Consider the following 15,715-nt stretch of genomic DNA (forward strand, 5'->3'; position numbering starts at 1 on the left):
TAAGTTGTTTTGCTCAGTTGTTTTTTGTTTCACATCTTTTTTTTTTGCGGTACGCGGGCCTCTCACTGTTGTGGCCTCTCCCGTTGCGGAGCACAGGCTCTGGACGCGCAGGCTCAGCGGCCATGGCTCACGGGCCCAGCCTCTCCGCGGCATGTGGGATCTTCCCAGACCAGGGCACGAACCCGTGTCCCCTGCATCGGCAGGCAGACTCTCAGCCACTGTGCCACCAGGGAAGCCCTATGTTTCACATCTTTATTGGAGTATAATTGCTGTACAATGTTGTGTTAGTTTCTGGTGTACAACAAAGTGAATCAGCTATATGTACACACATATCCCCATATTCCCTTCCTCTTAAGCCTCCCTCCCACCCTCCCTAAGCTGTTTTCTTTATTCTTTTCCCGCCTCCATCCGAAAGGCTGGGTTTGAAAGACCCCAGGGCAGAAATGTGGTTCAGAGAACAGCCCCTCGGATGCTTCCACGGAGCCTCAGTCTGTTCGCTCAGTGGAAGCCTCTGCATTCAGGGCCTCCCGTCCTGACGCACAAGTGCGTGTGTGCGGAGCCAAAGCATTTGATGGAAGGGTCTCATTCCCACCCACATGTCAAGCAATGGCCCTGAGATAGCAGAGACCCCTTGGGAACCAGGTGGCTAGTGCCCGCGAGCACTTAGGAGGCCTCGGACACTGAGCTGGCCACATCCTGGGCACTCATGGTATCAGTGTATCTTCAGAACAGCCCACCCTGGTGGAACTATTGTTGTGTCCATCTTCTAGATGAGGAAACTGAGGCACAGAGAGGTCAAGGGGCTGTTGCTAGCAGGACCCTCAGCTTGCCCATTTCTTTTGTACTCCAGGGGCAGCCTTGATTTGAGGCACCTGGTTTCTGGAAGGCAGTGATCTTCCAAGAAAGAGGTTCTCCAGACAGGTCCAGCCTCGTGAACATCTGACCCGTGTAGCCCCTCAAGGCCTCACACTTGCCTTCATGCTCTCCTGTCGCCATCTTGAAATTCTTAATTTTCCAACATGGGGCCCTCAATTCTCACTTTACACTGGGCCCAGCAAACTATGTAGCCAGTCCTGCCCGCAAACCAATGGAAAGATCAGGAGATTCGGAGCCAGAGTGTAGCTTGGCAGTCGGCCAGCCTCCGCTTCCTCATCTGCAGGAGGGGATTGACAGACATGCCCACTTATCCTGCCTCCCCAGGCAGTGAAAGGCTCACCTAAGAAGCAGGTACTGCCGTGGATTCAGTGCCTCTCTCCTCACTGCCTCTCTCCTTATAGCAAAGGTTGCAAATTAGCAGGGTGGATGCGGCCCCCGGTGTGGCTTACTTGGGCCCACACAGTGTTGGGGACAGGGTGGTGGGGACGAGTTGGTGTCCCATATTCGCAAAGCATGGGGTTTCACATCCAACCCTGGTTTCTGACCTGGGAACAAACATGGAAAGGTCTGACTCCATCAGGCCCGGGTTCCTCCGGGGCTGTTCCGCTGTTGCCCTTTGTAGCGGCTGCTCACACCTGCTCTTGAACTTCCCACCCGGCCCTCTTCACTCTTCCTTACCCACCAGCCTGGTAGACACAGAGTTTATGATCCCTGGCTGAGCGTCACAGCGGATGTGGGGACTAGACAGCCCCTCTCTGGCCCCTCCCCTTCCTCCGACTTCACTTACAAGTGCCCCGAGTAATGTATCGCATTCAGCCATCCTGCCCCTTAAAGGCTGGCCTCGGTTTGAAAAATGTCCACAGCACGGAGGCATCCTTCTTAGGTGATGATGATGGTATAGCTTAAGTCTACAGTGCAGTCAGATAAAGACATGCAGCTTGGGTCCAGCCCGCCTGGGTTCATGTGCCACCTCCACCACTTCCTAGCTGTGTGACCTTGGGCGAGTCACTTACCCTCTCTGTGTCTCTGTTTCCTCATCTGGAAAATGGGCGTAGACCTCCAAATGACACATAACCTCAGCAGGCAGTTATAAGGAGCTATAAGGATTGGTTTTGGGAACAGTTCCTGGCACAGAGCAAGCAGAGTTAGCTGGAATTCTTGCTGTTGAAAAATGAGGCCTTCAGCTCACCCCTCCGCTGGCTCACTCCCGACCCCCCAGCCAGGGTAGCTTGGCCTGTCCTCTTCTCCCACAGCCCCCATTCCCGTTCCACCCAGCCTGCCTCACAGCTCCCCTTGGAGTGCTGTCCATGTGGCTGTTTCATGTCCCTCACCCCCCACCCCCAGACACGCTGTCTGGTTTGCTGCAGTGGCCACAGGCCCCTGGTACGTAGATGGTTCTCAGTTAACGTGTGCGGATCACATAGATTTCACTGTGCAAAGCCATGCCCTATGGAATCTGATACAGATAGGGCGTGTGAGACACAGAGAGGCTGAGGAGCTTGCCCAGGGTCACACAGCTCTGAAGCGGCACAGCCAGCTCTTTCTCACTCTGGGGCCCCTCACCTCCGCCCCTGGGGTACTGTCCCCGGAGGTCAGGGATGTCAGGTGGGAGCCGCTGGCGGAAACGCCGCCACCTCTGGCGGGCTAGGCCTTCGGCTGCAGGCTACAGGTGGAGAGCTTTTCATCTGAGCCTTTTTTTTCCCCCTTCCTCAGAGGTGTGAACCACCTGCCAGGGGTGTGAATGGGTGAGCTCACAACAGGTGTCTGGAGGCCTTAATTACTGGGTTTGCATCTCCTGTCCCCGGTGCACCTGTTGTGCCCACTTTGTGGGCAGCGTCCGTCCGTCCCAGGCCTCCTTTCCTTCTCATTTCCTCTCGCAGTGACCGCGACCGTGGAGGAAGGGCTGAAGACAGCTTGCCTGCCGAGTTCCTCTCACGCGCTCCCCCCTTGTCCCCCGCCCAGTGGCAGGGTCACTGCCCGTTTAACTCCTGGTTGTCAGCAGCACTTTTCCAAAAGCTGCAAGCCCTGTAACCTGCTCTCCGCGGGCGGCCCGGGACGCATGGGGCCACTCCCCCGTTCATTAGGGAGAAGCTCTGCAAAAAACAGGCTCGGGCAGTTCACAAGAGCCAGCCTGGACCATTCCAGAAGGGGGGGTTGGGGTTGGGGGGGTGGCGGAGAAAACCCTCAGCCAGGTTCTGAAAGGGGGCTGGGTTAAGGAGGGCACAGCTGTCCCCAGGTGCCCCCCCACCCCCGCTCCTCTCCCGCCAAGTGTACCCCCGCAGAGCGACCCTAAAAAGAAGGCACTGCATCCACTGATCAGACCCAGCCATGCTCATTCATTGTCCTATTGTCCCTGGCTGCTTTTAGGCTGCAGCAGCAGAGTTGGGTAGTTACAACAAAGACCAGAGGATCCACAAGGTTATAAAATACTATCTGGCCCTTTATGGGGGAAAGTTTGCTGACCCCTGGACTAAATTAAACCCAGGGCCTGCAGGGAGATGGGGCATGCCCTAAGGGGTTTTGGTTCTGTCTTCTAGTTTTAATTACACACATAAGGTATTTTTTTCGTCCCCCTTTTATGAAACATACAAACATCACAGGTAAAGCTATAGCCCCACTGACCCTGCTGAAGATAAGGTCTCAGCTCAGAGAACTGCTGTGTTCATTTCTGCAAACCACGTCCCCACTCTGATTCGTTTTTCTCATTAGAGGTATCCCTGCTCCTCTGACTTTGCTGGGGTTTTTTTTGGTTTGTTTTGTTGTAGGACTGTTTTCTACAAGCAGTTTTAGGTTTACAGCAAAATTGAGAGGAAGATATAGAGATTTCCCACATGCCTCCTTGCCCCCGTGTGTACGTAGCCTCCCTATCAATCAGCATCCCCACCAGAGTGGGACATTTGGACTCACTGAATGTGTAGTTTGCAGCATTTTGTCTTTTTTGAATAACACATGCTCCTGGGAACATTCTTGTGTATGTCTGTTGGTGGCCATGTGCATGCTTTTCTATAGGGTGTACCTGTAGGAGTGGAATTGCCGGGTCATGGGGTGTGCGTGTTTCAGCTTCCGTAAATATTGCCAAGCAGGTTTCCAAAGTAGTTGTATCAGTTTGCCCTTCCTCCATGAGTGTTCTGGTTGCCCCTTTTCCTCGCCAGCACTTGGTAGTGTATGTCTTTCTCTTTCTAGGTGTGTCTGATGAGTATACACTGGCATCATCACGTAATGTGAATTTGTGCTTCCCTGATGGCTAAGGAAATCAAATGCTTTTTCATACATTTATCATGATTTGGCTGTACTCTTTTGTAGAATGCCTATTCAGGTCTTCTCGCCCATTTTTTAACATTGGATTGTCTTTGTTTCTTATTAACCTTCTTCATTACTTTGTATATGATCTTATATATTCTGGGTTCAAGTCCTTTGGTGGATATATGATTGCATCCCCTCCCTCTCCCATTCTGTGGGTAGCTTAGTGGCGTCCTTGGATGAACTGAGTCTCTTAATTTTAAATATTGTCAAGTTGTCATTTTTTCGCTTCCTGGTTAGAACCTTTTGTGTCCTATTTAAGAAATCTTTGCCTCCTCCAAGCTCATGAAGACAGTCTCCTATGTTTTCCTCTAAAATCTTTGACCTTTCGCAGGTAGGTATGTAATCCATCTGGAACTGATTTCTGTGTACGGCGTGAGGTAGAGATCAAGGGACATGTTTTTTTCCCACATGGAGATTCAGTTGGTCCAACATCATTTATTGCAAAGACCATTCTTTCCCCTCTGCTCTGCAGTTTTGATTGTGTCATAAATCAGGTGACTGTGTATGTGAGGGTCTGTTTCTGGACTCTCTCATCTGTTCCACGGGTCTGTTTGTCTACCCTTGTGCTAATACGCGCTGTCTTAAGTACTGTGGCTTTGTAATAGCTTGCTCTGTGGTGTCTCTGTTCTTCAAGACTGCCTTGGCTGTTCTCGGCCCTGTGCTCTTCAGGTCTTTGGGTTTTATTCCTCAGCAGCTGGAGGTTCTGAGCAGAGGGAGTGGTGGGATCTGACTTCTATCTGTGAAATATCTCTTGAGGAGACCCGAAGGGAGGTTTTTGCAGTCCCCTGGGCCAGGGGTGATCATGGCTTGGACCAGGTGTCAGCCGTGGAAGTGGGGCGTCAGATCGGTGCCGGGGGGTGCATTTTCAGAATCCTGCTGATGGCTTTAGTGAGGACTCTGATGCAAACAGGAGTCAAGAATCACCCCTATATTTAGGTCCTAAGCAACGAGCTGGATGATCTGGGGTCAGGGCAGTCCGAGGGAGGCATCAGCTCCACTCTCCACGCCCACCCTTTCCTCACCCTCGATGCATCACACATAACAGGGGCCACAGCGTGGTGCCAGAGTTGCGCTTCTCAGTTGATCTGTCCACGTGTGTGCATGTGTTTGGGGGCTCGGCAACACCTCCGGTTCAGGGCCGCCCGTTAGCTGCGTGGACGTCAGCTGTAGCAGCGGCATCGCTCTGTCAGTATCCCTCATGGGCGTGTTCTCTGCCGTGAGAGGGAGGACTGTTGACAATACTCCCGGATGTTTGCACAGCCCTTACCAGCGGGCCCTGCCGGGGCCTGAAGTGCCTTTGTGCTCATGATTTCATTTGTTTCTTCCCCCACAAGCCTGGGGAACAGCCGCTGATGAGGCAGATGGCTGCACAGCCATAAAACCCCGAGCAAGTGGCAGAGTCGGATTCATGCTCCCAGTCACTCCCTTTCTCTGCTGCTGTTCCCGTGGCAGATTCAAGGGATAGAGACGTGCCTTTTCTCACGTATCCATGTAGCTCATATCTATTAAGTGCTTGGAATATGCCTGTGATTTTCCATGTCTATGATGCTTATCAAGACCAATCTATAAATACGTAACATGTGCTCACTGTGCGCTAAGTACTGTGCCCGTTTCAAAGTGCCCGCTTCTGCCTCTGGGATCACTACATTCTAAGAAAATGAGGGGCCCACCTGGGAAGATGATTATAGTTACGAGGCAGAAACAAAACAATGCGGCGGAATCAATTCTTCCATTAAGGGACCGTCCCAAAGACAGAATGCAGGAGTCGTTGCCTAACCTCTTTTTATTTGGGAAAAAGACCTGGGGTTCTGAATGGACTCCAGGGTTCCCACGAGCCAGCTGTAGGATGCAGCTCAAATGACTTACATGGTCCAAATCCCAGAGGTCCCATCCCCACCCTGTGGTGTGACCACATCTTGGATCCAGCTTTTAATGTAGGGGTCCCTTGGTTTAGAGGGGAGAGGTGTGAACTAACCAGGCTGTAGCAGATTAGAGGAGCCTGCGGGGCGGAGACGCACAGCAGATGTTACTGGGAATCAGATTTCTGCTCAGAGGAAAAACATGCAGATACACACTCCTATCAGAATAGCTAAAGAATAAAAACAAGAGTAACACAGAATGCCGGCGAGGATGCAGAGAAACTGGATCCCTCGCGCATTGCTGGTGGGAATGTAAAATGGTACAGCTCCCCTGCAAACGAGTGTGGGCAGTTTCGGGCAGACAAGACAGGCACTTAGCACATGACCCAGCAGTTGCCCTCTTGGGCATCTATTCCAGAGAAATGGAAACTTGTGTTCATACAGAAACCGATACACGGGAATTCCCTGGCAGTCCAGTGGTGAGGATTGCACGCTTTCACTGCCCAAGGGCCCGAGTTCAATCCCTGGTTGGGGAACTAAAATCCCAAAAGCCGTGCAGCGTGGCCAAAAAAAAAACCCTATACAGATGTCCAACCACTGATGAGTGGGTAAACCAAATGTGGTCTATCCATACACTATTCTGCCATACATAGGAGTGAAGTACTGATAGCTGCTGCACCATGGATGAACCCCGAAGACGTTAAGTGAAAGAAGCCAGATACAAAAGACCACATATTATATGATTTTATTTATATGCAACATCCAGAATAGACAAATATAGAGAGAAAGAAAGTAAATTAATGGTTGTTTAGGGATGGGGAAGGGGTTGGGGGTGACAGCTAAAGGATATGAAGGCTGATGACATTTTCTAAAATGGCTATGGTGGTGATTGTACAACTCTGAATACACTAAAAGCTGTGGAATTGTACACTTTGGGCGAACTGTATGGTACATGAATTGCATCTCAGTAAAGCTGTCGGAAGGAAGGAAGCAGCACACAAATGTTCATAGCAGCTTTATTCATAATGTCCTTCCGTGGGCATGTAGTTAAACTGTGATGCATCCATACAATGGAATATGACTCAGCAATAAAGAGGAACAAACCACTGATACATGCAGCAACGTGGATAAATCTCTAGAGAATTATGCTGAGAGGACAAAGCTAATCCCCAGAGGTTGCATACCGCATGATTCCATTTATATAGCATTCTTCAAATGACAGAATTACAGAGATGGAGGGCAGATTAGTGGCTGCCTGGGATTAGGTAGGCAAGAAGGGAGGGAGGTGTGGCCATAAAAGGGTAGCACGAGGGATCCTGTGATGAAACCATTCTGTGTCTTGACTGTCATGGTCACAAGAGCGTACATGTGATAAAATTGCATAAACTAAATACGCACACAGATGAATACATGCAAAACTGGTGACATCTGAGGAAGGTCAGTGATAGTATTACTGTCAGTTTTCTGGCTGTGATCTGTACTATGGTTTTACGAGACGTTACCATTAGGGGAAACTGGGTGAAGGGTATATAGGCTCTCTCTGATTATTTCTTACAACTGCATGTGAGTCTGTAATTATCTTAAAATAAAAAGTTTTTTGAGGGCTTCCCTGGTGGCGCAGTGGTTAAGAGCCCGCCTGCCAATGCAGGGGACATGGGTTTGAGCCCTGGTCCAGGAAGACCCCACATGCCGCGGAGCAACTAAGCCCAGGTGCCACAACTACTGAGCTTGCGCTCTAGAGCCTGCGAGCCACAACTACTGAGCCTGCATGGCACACCTACCGAAGCCCGTGCGCCTAGAGCCCGTGATCCGCAATGAGAAGCCACCACAATGAGAAGCCCGCGCACTGCAGTGAAGAGTAGCCCCCGCTCGCCGCAACTAGAGAAAGGCTGCGCACAGCAACAAAGACCCAATGGAGCCAAAGATAAATAAAATAAATTAATTTTAAAAAAAGCTTTTTGAAAACGAATATCCCAATCCATAACGGTTTAAAAAAGGCCACTTCTTGAATTAGTGAATTGCCCGTTACAAGGCGTAAGCAAATGAAGGCTAAGGTGACTGTTTGTTAAGGATGCTATGAAAGGGATTTCTGATGGAATGGGAGGCCAGGCTCACTCCCTTTGAGACACTTCCACCCTTAAGTATGTCAGCAGTAGAGTCCGTTCTGCCAGAGAAAGGAAAATCCTCTGGGCTGTGGTGTCTGCGGAAGGTGGTCTGATTCTGTGGTTAGAAGGAAATGAATGCTCAGCAGCCTCACAGTTAATAGCCGGGGTGGAAGGGAAATGGGAGAAGAGAAATTATCCCAACTCGTATAAAGATTGTATCCTTGTGACTTAAATCTAGGCTAATTGAACCCCAGGAAATGAAAAGACTGGTCTAGTAAGTATATTTCACCTCCTAGGATCTATTTTCATTTCGTAGGTTTAGGCACGAACCTGGCTATAGAAAACTATTAAGCTTCAGTTGTTTGCCGTGTGAGGCTGAAGTGTTTCTGCACCCTTTTCAGAGAGCCAGGGGAACCCAGGTAACCCCCCCATCTTGTCCATCTGGGCGGCTCCAGGTTCTCTGTCCTGCAGGCTGGGCACAGAGTGCTGTCTCTCAGAGCAGGCCTCCCCCCATTTAAGATCCTGGGAACATAGCCCCGAGGAATCTGGTAGAGATGTGTTCTGGGTGATTCTTTCTTCATTTCGGAAGCCTGCTTTGCAGAAAACCCCACACCAAACTCTTTGCTTCCCTCTTTGAATGGTCCTGCTCCCTGCCTACCAGTATGTCCACCCAGGGCTGGCCAGAGGATGTAAAAGTGACTGCAGCACAAACCAGGACAAAGCAGCACTTGCCCAGGTGAGGTACTCAGGTTACCTGAGTTCTCCTCTTCCATGCTGTCTTGTCCCCCGGTCATCAGAAGTCGGCTGTCAGCTCGGAAAGGAGCCAGTGTGATTTTCCAAGTGAGACCACCTGGCCAGGGAGTCAGGAGACCTGAATTCTGGCCCAGCTCTGCCTGGCACCCGCTACATAACCTTGGGCACTTGGTGACTTCTCAGAGCCTCTGTTTGTTGAGTAAATCAGTGATGGGGTTGGGTGAGGCCAGCCAGAGCAGATAGCTTCCCCCTCGCAAGCCGGTGCAAACCCATTGGTCATGGCTGCTAGAGTTCTGTCTTGGAGAATTGTGAGGCCGCCTGGGCTCCGCAGGAAATGGCACTGTAATTGATTAGCGATGTCTGCCAGGGACACGGGCGCAGCGTCTGTGATAGGCAAGCAGCTGCAGGTATTCGCCGAAGATTCTGGTATTTATCGCATGTCGCTAGAGCTTTTACGTTTCTGTCTGCCAGACTGACTGGTAGAGCAGTCCCAAACCACAGCCCCTGTGGAAGTGGACTTAGCTTTCCTCTTTAAAAAAAAATAAAAATAAACTGAAAGTCGAGAGGATATTTCTTTTCGTTGTTTTCTTCCTTCCTTTGCAATTCCATAGATATGGTCTTCCATCACAGCTGACATTTCCTTTCGCCCCAGGCCTAGAGTGATTGCAGAGTAGTTGACAAAGCCCAGACGGTGGAAAGGGGCACCCTGGGGAGAACGTGCGGTTCCCAGGGGAGGGTGGGAGGGTGAACAGGAAGGGTGCTTTGTGCCTGATTCCCACCACAGCCGCCTGCTCTCACATCCTCTCTCTGCACTCTCTCTGTAACCTTTCAGTTACAAGGTCTCCGCGCTTTGTCTGGGCTTGTTGGGAGGGCGGCCGTCAGCTCGTTGTAGCCACCCGTAATTGTGCTGTGTGTCACCAGCACCCTGGTGTTGAAAGGCAGCGGGGAGGGAGCCCCAGGAAATCTTGGGAGGCTTCTGAGTAAGAACAGGTTCTGAATCCTCTCCTGTCTCAGAGCTTTCCATGGAAAAGGGGTCTTGCCACACTGCTTTTTAGTTAAGAAATAACCCGTGGGTTTAGCAAATATTTACGAAGCATCTCTAATGAGGCAGGGGCTTTGCCAGGTGCTGGGTTACAGAAACAAACGTGAACTCCCAGAAGGGAAGGGACTGTCTTGGTTTAAGGAGAAGTGGATACAAGGTTCACTCCATTAAAACCCTCACAGCAGAGGCCAGGTCATACACGTCGTTGGTCTGGTGACAGCTTCTCCAAGACTCAGTGTTCGTCTTTGTAGAATGGCAAGATTAACAACTGTATCCAGTTTGCCGTAAGGACAAGGTCAACGATATTGGTAAAGTGCTTGGCCCTTTTCCAGTCCAGAGGATGTTGTATCTGGTACCCAGAACTCCTAGAATACACTAGGAGGGCACCGCTTACTCCCAGCCCTGCTACTAACTAGCCGAATGCTCTTAGGAAGCTTACCTTATCTTTCTGGTCCTCCCCAAGGACGCTCTGAAGTGATGGAGCTTAACAACAGGAAGGTCTCTGGAAGGGTCTTATTTTCAAGGAGCATTTCATAAAATCATGGGCCATGACCGTATTTCTCAAACTTGAGAAATGTATAAAGAGCCCTCCATTTAAAGAAAAAGAAAAATCTCGTGGTCCTTCCCCACACAGCGATGATGTAAATATTTTTATTATTATGTTACTTAACTATGTACAGATGTAAAACCCAGAATAAACCTACAACTTATGCTTATGGTTCTCTTAGGACCATAAAACCAAAACACATTTTCAAATTAAATACAAACAAAATTTAAAATCAATAAAATTCAAATTAACAACATTATTTTAGTGTGATGGATGACGTTGTTTTACGGAAACCAAATTCAGAATGTGGGTTTTAATATTAGAAAGTTGTAGCCTCAAGTCCAGATCTATAATCGGTTTTGCTACTTTTACGTCAGTCATACTAATGCAGAGGATGCTTATTTGCATAAGTCAGTATGTGCAGGACGGGAACACCGGTTTGAAGGCTTTATTTGCCAGTTCAGAATAATCAGACCTCTCACTTGTCTAAATCTCAGCCAGTCATCAGACACCCCTTTTCAGGCAGTGTCGCTGAGTGGTTCTGTAAAGCCATCTTGATCACTTAAAAATAAAAATTAGCATTATAGTGTCATTGAAAATATCAGTGAATGGATAACCAATTTCTTTCAGACTTGAGGACAGAAAAGTGTTTCACTGTTCATTCTGGCTAATCGATCTCTTCTTGCAGGTCAGTACATGTAAAGATAAGTTCCGCACGATACAGCATCTGCTCTTACCCTGAGTGCTGTCTACTCCAGTTACAGGTCTTTTGAGGTCAGCATGCTTGTACCAAGACTCTTCACAGCCCTGTTACAATGCACATATATATGCACATATATTAAAAATTACATTATCTAAATACAAACAGAAAATCTTAAGATTATCTTACAAAAGCAGCTAATCCTCTCCACATCCCTGCCCCTACCCTCGTACACGTACCCAAATCGATCTGAGAGGCAGCAGACCTTATGATGAGAAACTCTGTTCTATTAAGTAGGCTCTTACCATAGTACAAGTTTTGAGTCTGGGGTACTTGTGGGGTCCACTTAGACCTGTAGATCTTTTTCCCTGCCAAGCCTACTTATGGTTGAAATGCCACTGGTTTTTATGCAGTTCATGCTTGTAGGGGTCACTCATTTGGCTACTTGGTCACCCAAAGTTAAATGAAGCTTTTGGAGCTCTTGAGCTTGCCCTCCCCATCTGAATTTGCTGGGGAAAGGCTGGGGGCCGAGGTGATCATAGAAGGCAAAGCAAAAGGCTGCTCAGTGTGGGGGCTTTGTGCTAAATCCAGCATCACCCGTTAGCTTCATGATTCAGAGCACCAGCACTGTAGTCTGTGACACCCTCCAGAATTGTGCAGTATTCAACCTGTACAGCTGAATGTGGTGGCCCTGGGAGTCCATCAGATCGGTGTTTCAATGTTGGCTCCTCCATCACCCGCTATCAGACTTGGACAAGTCATTTAAATACCCCGCGTCTCAGTATCTGCATCTGTAAAATGGGGACCATAGTACATACCTGTCAGGGTTATTGGGAGAATTCAATGAGGGGATGAAAGTAAAGCAGTTAGCCCAGTGACGTGGTTTCCAAACTGCACCGAGGCACCTTGGGGTGCCTCAGTGAACACACAGGTGCACTGCGGGCTATTTTAGATTTTCAAGAAAAACACAGCAACATCATCAGCCATGGTGCCAACCACTACTATTTAGTTGTTTAGACCTGTTAATGGTTTAGACTATCAAGCTGTTATAACCAAACTGTTAGGTGTTTCTTTTGGCCTAGAAATGCCGTGAGAAAATTACTGAGGCATCAGGGCACGGTGCATGAACCAAGAAAGTTTGGGAACCTGTGGCCTAGTGTTTGGTACACATCACAGCTCGATAAAGAGTAGGGATTGTTTTATAATAATATAACCAGAAAGGCTATGCTGGCCACAAGGTTCCGTTTCAGCTCTTGAGACGTCACACTTGTGGGATTGGTACCCAAGATGACTAGGCTGCACCTCCCGCCTCCCCTCGTTTCACTTCTGTTCGCTGGTAAAATGCCTTTCACAACATTGATTTCCCAGCTCAGATTTTGGAACAACCCCAGGCTGCCCGCAGTCATCTCAGAGGGGTGTCGTGAAGCATCCAAAACATAAAAAAGTCTTAGAAGGAAATTAATTCACTTGAGTATCCATACCTCACAGAGTTCCTGGCAAGGGCCAGCACCCGCAGTCTGGACCCCGGCGTGACCGCCCTAAGCCTTTGAGGTGTACGCGGCCCCCAGCTGAGAAATCCCTCTGAGCTCTCGCAAGGTCATATGTGATGGGCTGCAGCGCGGGAGGATTTGCCCGGCTTTCCCTGCACTGGCGAACAAAGCACATTGCAGGGAAGATATGTGAGCCCAGGGCCCAGGGTTTTATGTGTGTGGTTTGGTGTGGTTTGTTTTAATTCCCTTCCTCCTTCTAGCTGCCTCTGGCCGTCTGGCGGGATTGGAGGGTACGCCTTAGCCTGCAGATACTAGGTTAAACTGTATGAGCATGCCAGTATGTGGTCAACTTTGACCTGCAAAACACTTTTACTTAGTTCAGCCCAGTGGTAATTGTTCACCCTTAATTGAATCCCTTCCACGCAACCATCAGTTCCTCGTGTGTGCACTCTCTCTTTTTATTAATCTTTTTCTTTAAAAAAAAAAATAAAATTTAGTTGCATAACTAAAACAGAAATATGTTTTTCTTGTTGAAAGAAAGATTGAAGGCCAAAACCCTTGTTCATCAACTGCCACCCCTGGTCGGTGCCACCCTCCTCCCCAGAGAAACTTACATTATCCGTTTGGCAACCCTCCTAGATCCTTCCTTGTGCATTCCATATATATGCGAACCTGAAGACAGCATACACAATTGCGTTGGGTCCATTTAGACCAAAATGGTGCCACGTTTCATGCATCGTTAAGCGTTTTTCCCTCCTCTGGAATGTATCTTGGTGATCTTTCCGATTTAGTCCCTGTAGCTCTACCTGGTTCTTAATGTCCTGCATTATCTCTTTGCTCTGAGGGAATCATGCAGCCCATTTTACAGATGAGGAAAGTGGAGTTCAGAGTGGGGAAGGTCACAGAGCTGGGAGGTGGCAAAGCCACTTCTGAGTCCCAGCCCAGGCTGAATTTTCTCCCCGCAGCAGCCTTCCCCTGTTCCCAAGCCTCTGGCAACCTGCCCCGTCATCCTTTACAGACTGATGTATTATAACTCCCTCCAAGCCAAGCCAAGTTGAGGGATGGGGCTTCCTGGCAGACCCACCATGCAGGTTAATGGAGAGTTACCATCAATACCATGGATGGCCAATCCAATTTCCAAGGAATTAGAATAGAGCAGAATCTACTTAAGGTTGGAACTCGGTGGAGAGTAATTGAATGTTTGACGATCAGGGCCTGCAGGGCCCCAGGTCATCATTACAAGTATCAGTTACCACTGCGCGAGCCGGGCAGAAGCCTTGGTTAATGGGGCGTCCTGGCTGCTGGCCTGAGCGACTCTCATTGCGTATGGCATCCCCTGGGACAGGCCTTGTCCTCTGGCCAGAAAAGCAGGCTTAGAGAAAGGGGCAGTCCTTATCCAGTATCGGAAAGCTCAGGGACATCTGGGGGTGCATCGCGTGACTTTAACATCGTCCCACTAGGTGCATCCCACTTGAGCTTCTGCAAAACACTTTTGGCCAGAGTTTGGACTCTGCAGTCAGGCAGCAGTGGCCTGAGTCATAGCCCAGACCTTCCCTTGTTTGAAGGAATAGGTGTACAGTTTCTTCCCTTTTCAGGAAAAGGAACCTCTGAGAGCTGAAGGAACTTCAAGGTGCCAGCAACTTGCCTAGGAATCTGTATAGGAACCTTGTCTTTTTACCTCTACTTGCAAGTAGGTTCTTCACCTACTTTCAGAAGGAACAAGACCTCAATTCAGTCAGTATAGAAGTTTAAGAAAAATGTCAGTTGGAAGAAAATTATGTTACAACTCCCAGGCTGAGAAGTCCTTCAGTAAAGCAGTACTTAAGTCTGAGCTCCCTAGCAACCAAAGCAAGAAGGGGAAAAAAGCACCAGCGCCTGCTAATTCTTAAGCTACCACCCAGCCCTCTAAAGAGATTCTGCTCCCATGGAGGGCTCCCAGGGGCCTGACAGGATGAATTTTTTTTTAATGTTTTTGCACAAATTTACAGCCCTGTTGTGGAATAGAATGCAAAGTTTACCCGAAATGTTAAAATGAGTACAAGATAAGTTTGCCTTATACTCACTGAGTCTTTAGAAGTGGGCATTTATTCTCATCTGCCCTTTGGGATAAGGTGCATCTCTGAGAAGTTTTGAGAAGTCTTAAGTCATAAGTGGAGAGAAGAGAATAGAAAGAGGGAAAGAAAGAAGGAAGATAGTGCCAGGTCAGGAAAAGGTGGAAGGCCCAGTGCCAGTCACGAGTGCCAAGCTTGTGATACGGCGCTAGCCCCCGCTGTGAGTGTGTAGTGCATGCCAGGGGCAGCACAGTCCTGTGGAACTCTCTGCAACAATGGAAACGTGTCCAATATGGCAGCCATTAACCCGTGTGGCCATTGAGCACTTGCAGCATGGCTTGTGCAGCTGAGGAACTGAATTTCAGTGCTGTTTAATTGAACCTTAAATAGCAAATTCAGTGTTTTTCCTTTTAATTCGAAACAGTCACGCATAGTGGTAGCTGCCATATTGGACAGCACTGTATGACAGTGTTCATACCTTTTGATCTAGTGATTCTGTCTCTATAGAGTTTTACCCTAAAGAAATGATTGGACGTGTCAACAAGCTTGCTGTGCGGGGATCTTCCAGGAAGAGTTGTTTAGGGCAGGGGAAAATTGGAAATGTTACTATTCAGCGGTGAGAGAGGATGGGTTAAGCAAATTATGAATGGAATGCCAGAAAGAAGACATCAACAGCATTCATGAAGAGTGTCGCTGAGAGGGGAAATGCTTTTGTCCGGCAGTTAGGTGAAGGAAGCAGGAAATCCAAATAGGGTACCATGTGATCTCCGAGTAAACATGCGTAGAAAAAAGACTGGAAGGAAATGCACCAAAATAACAGTTAACACGCGTAGAAAAGAGACTGGAAGGAAATGCACCAAAATAACAGTTAACACGCGTAGAAAAGAGACTGGAAGGAAATGCACCAAAGTAACAGTTAACACGCGTAGAAAAGAGACTGGAAGGAAATGCACCAAAGTAACAGTTAACACGCGTAGAAAAAAGACTGG

General features: G+C 48.7%; 1 protein-coding gene across 1 annotated transcript in view; it reads left to right on the forward strand.

Moving 5' to 3' along the window:
- Window positions 1–15,715, forward strand: part of RBM19 (RNA binding motif protein 19) — a gene marked incomplete at both ends in the record, with an annotated part of 128,719 nt that overhangs the window by 47,440 nt on the left and 65,564 nt on the right. The gene's annotated exons all lie outside the window — the stretch shown is intronic.

This window comes from Hyperoodon ampullatus (genome assembly GCF_949752795.1).
Source record: "Hyperoodon ampullatus genome assembly, chromosome: 13".
NCBI lineage: Eukaryota > Metazoa > Chordata > Mammalia > Artiodactyla > Ziphiidae > Hyperoodon > Hyperoodon ampullatus.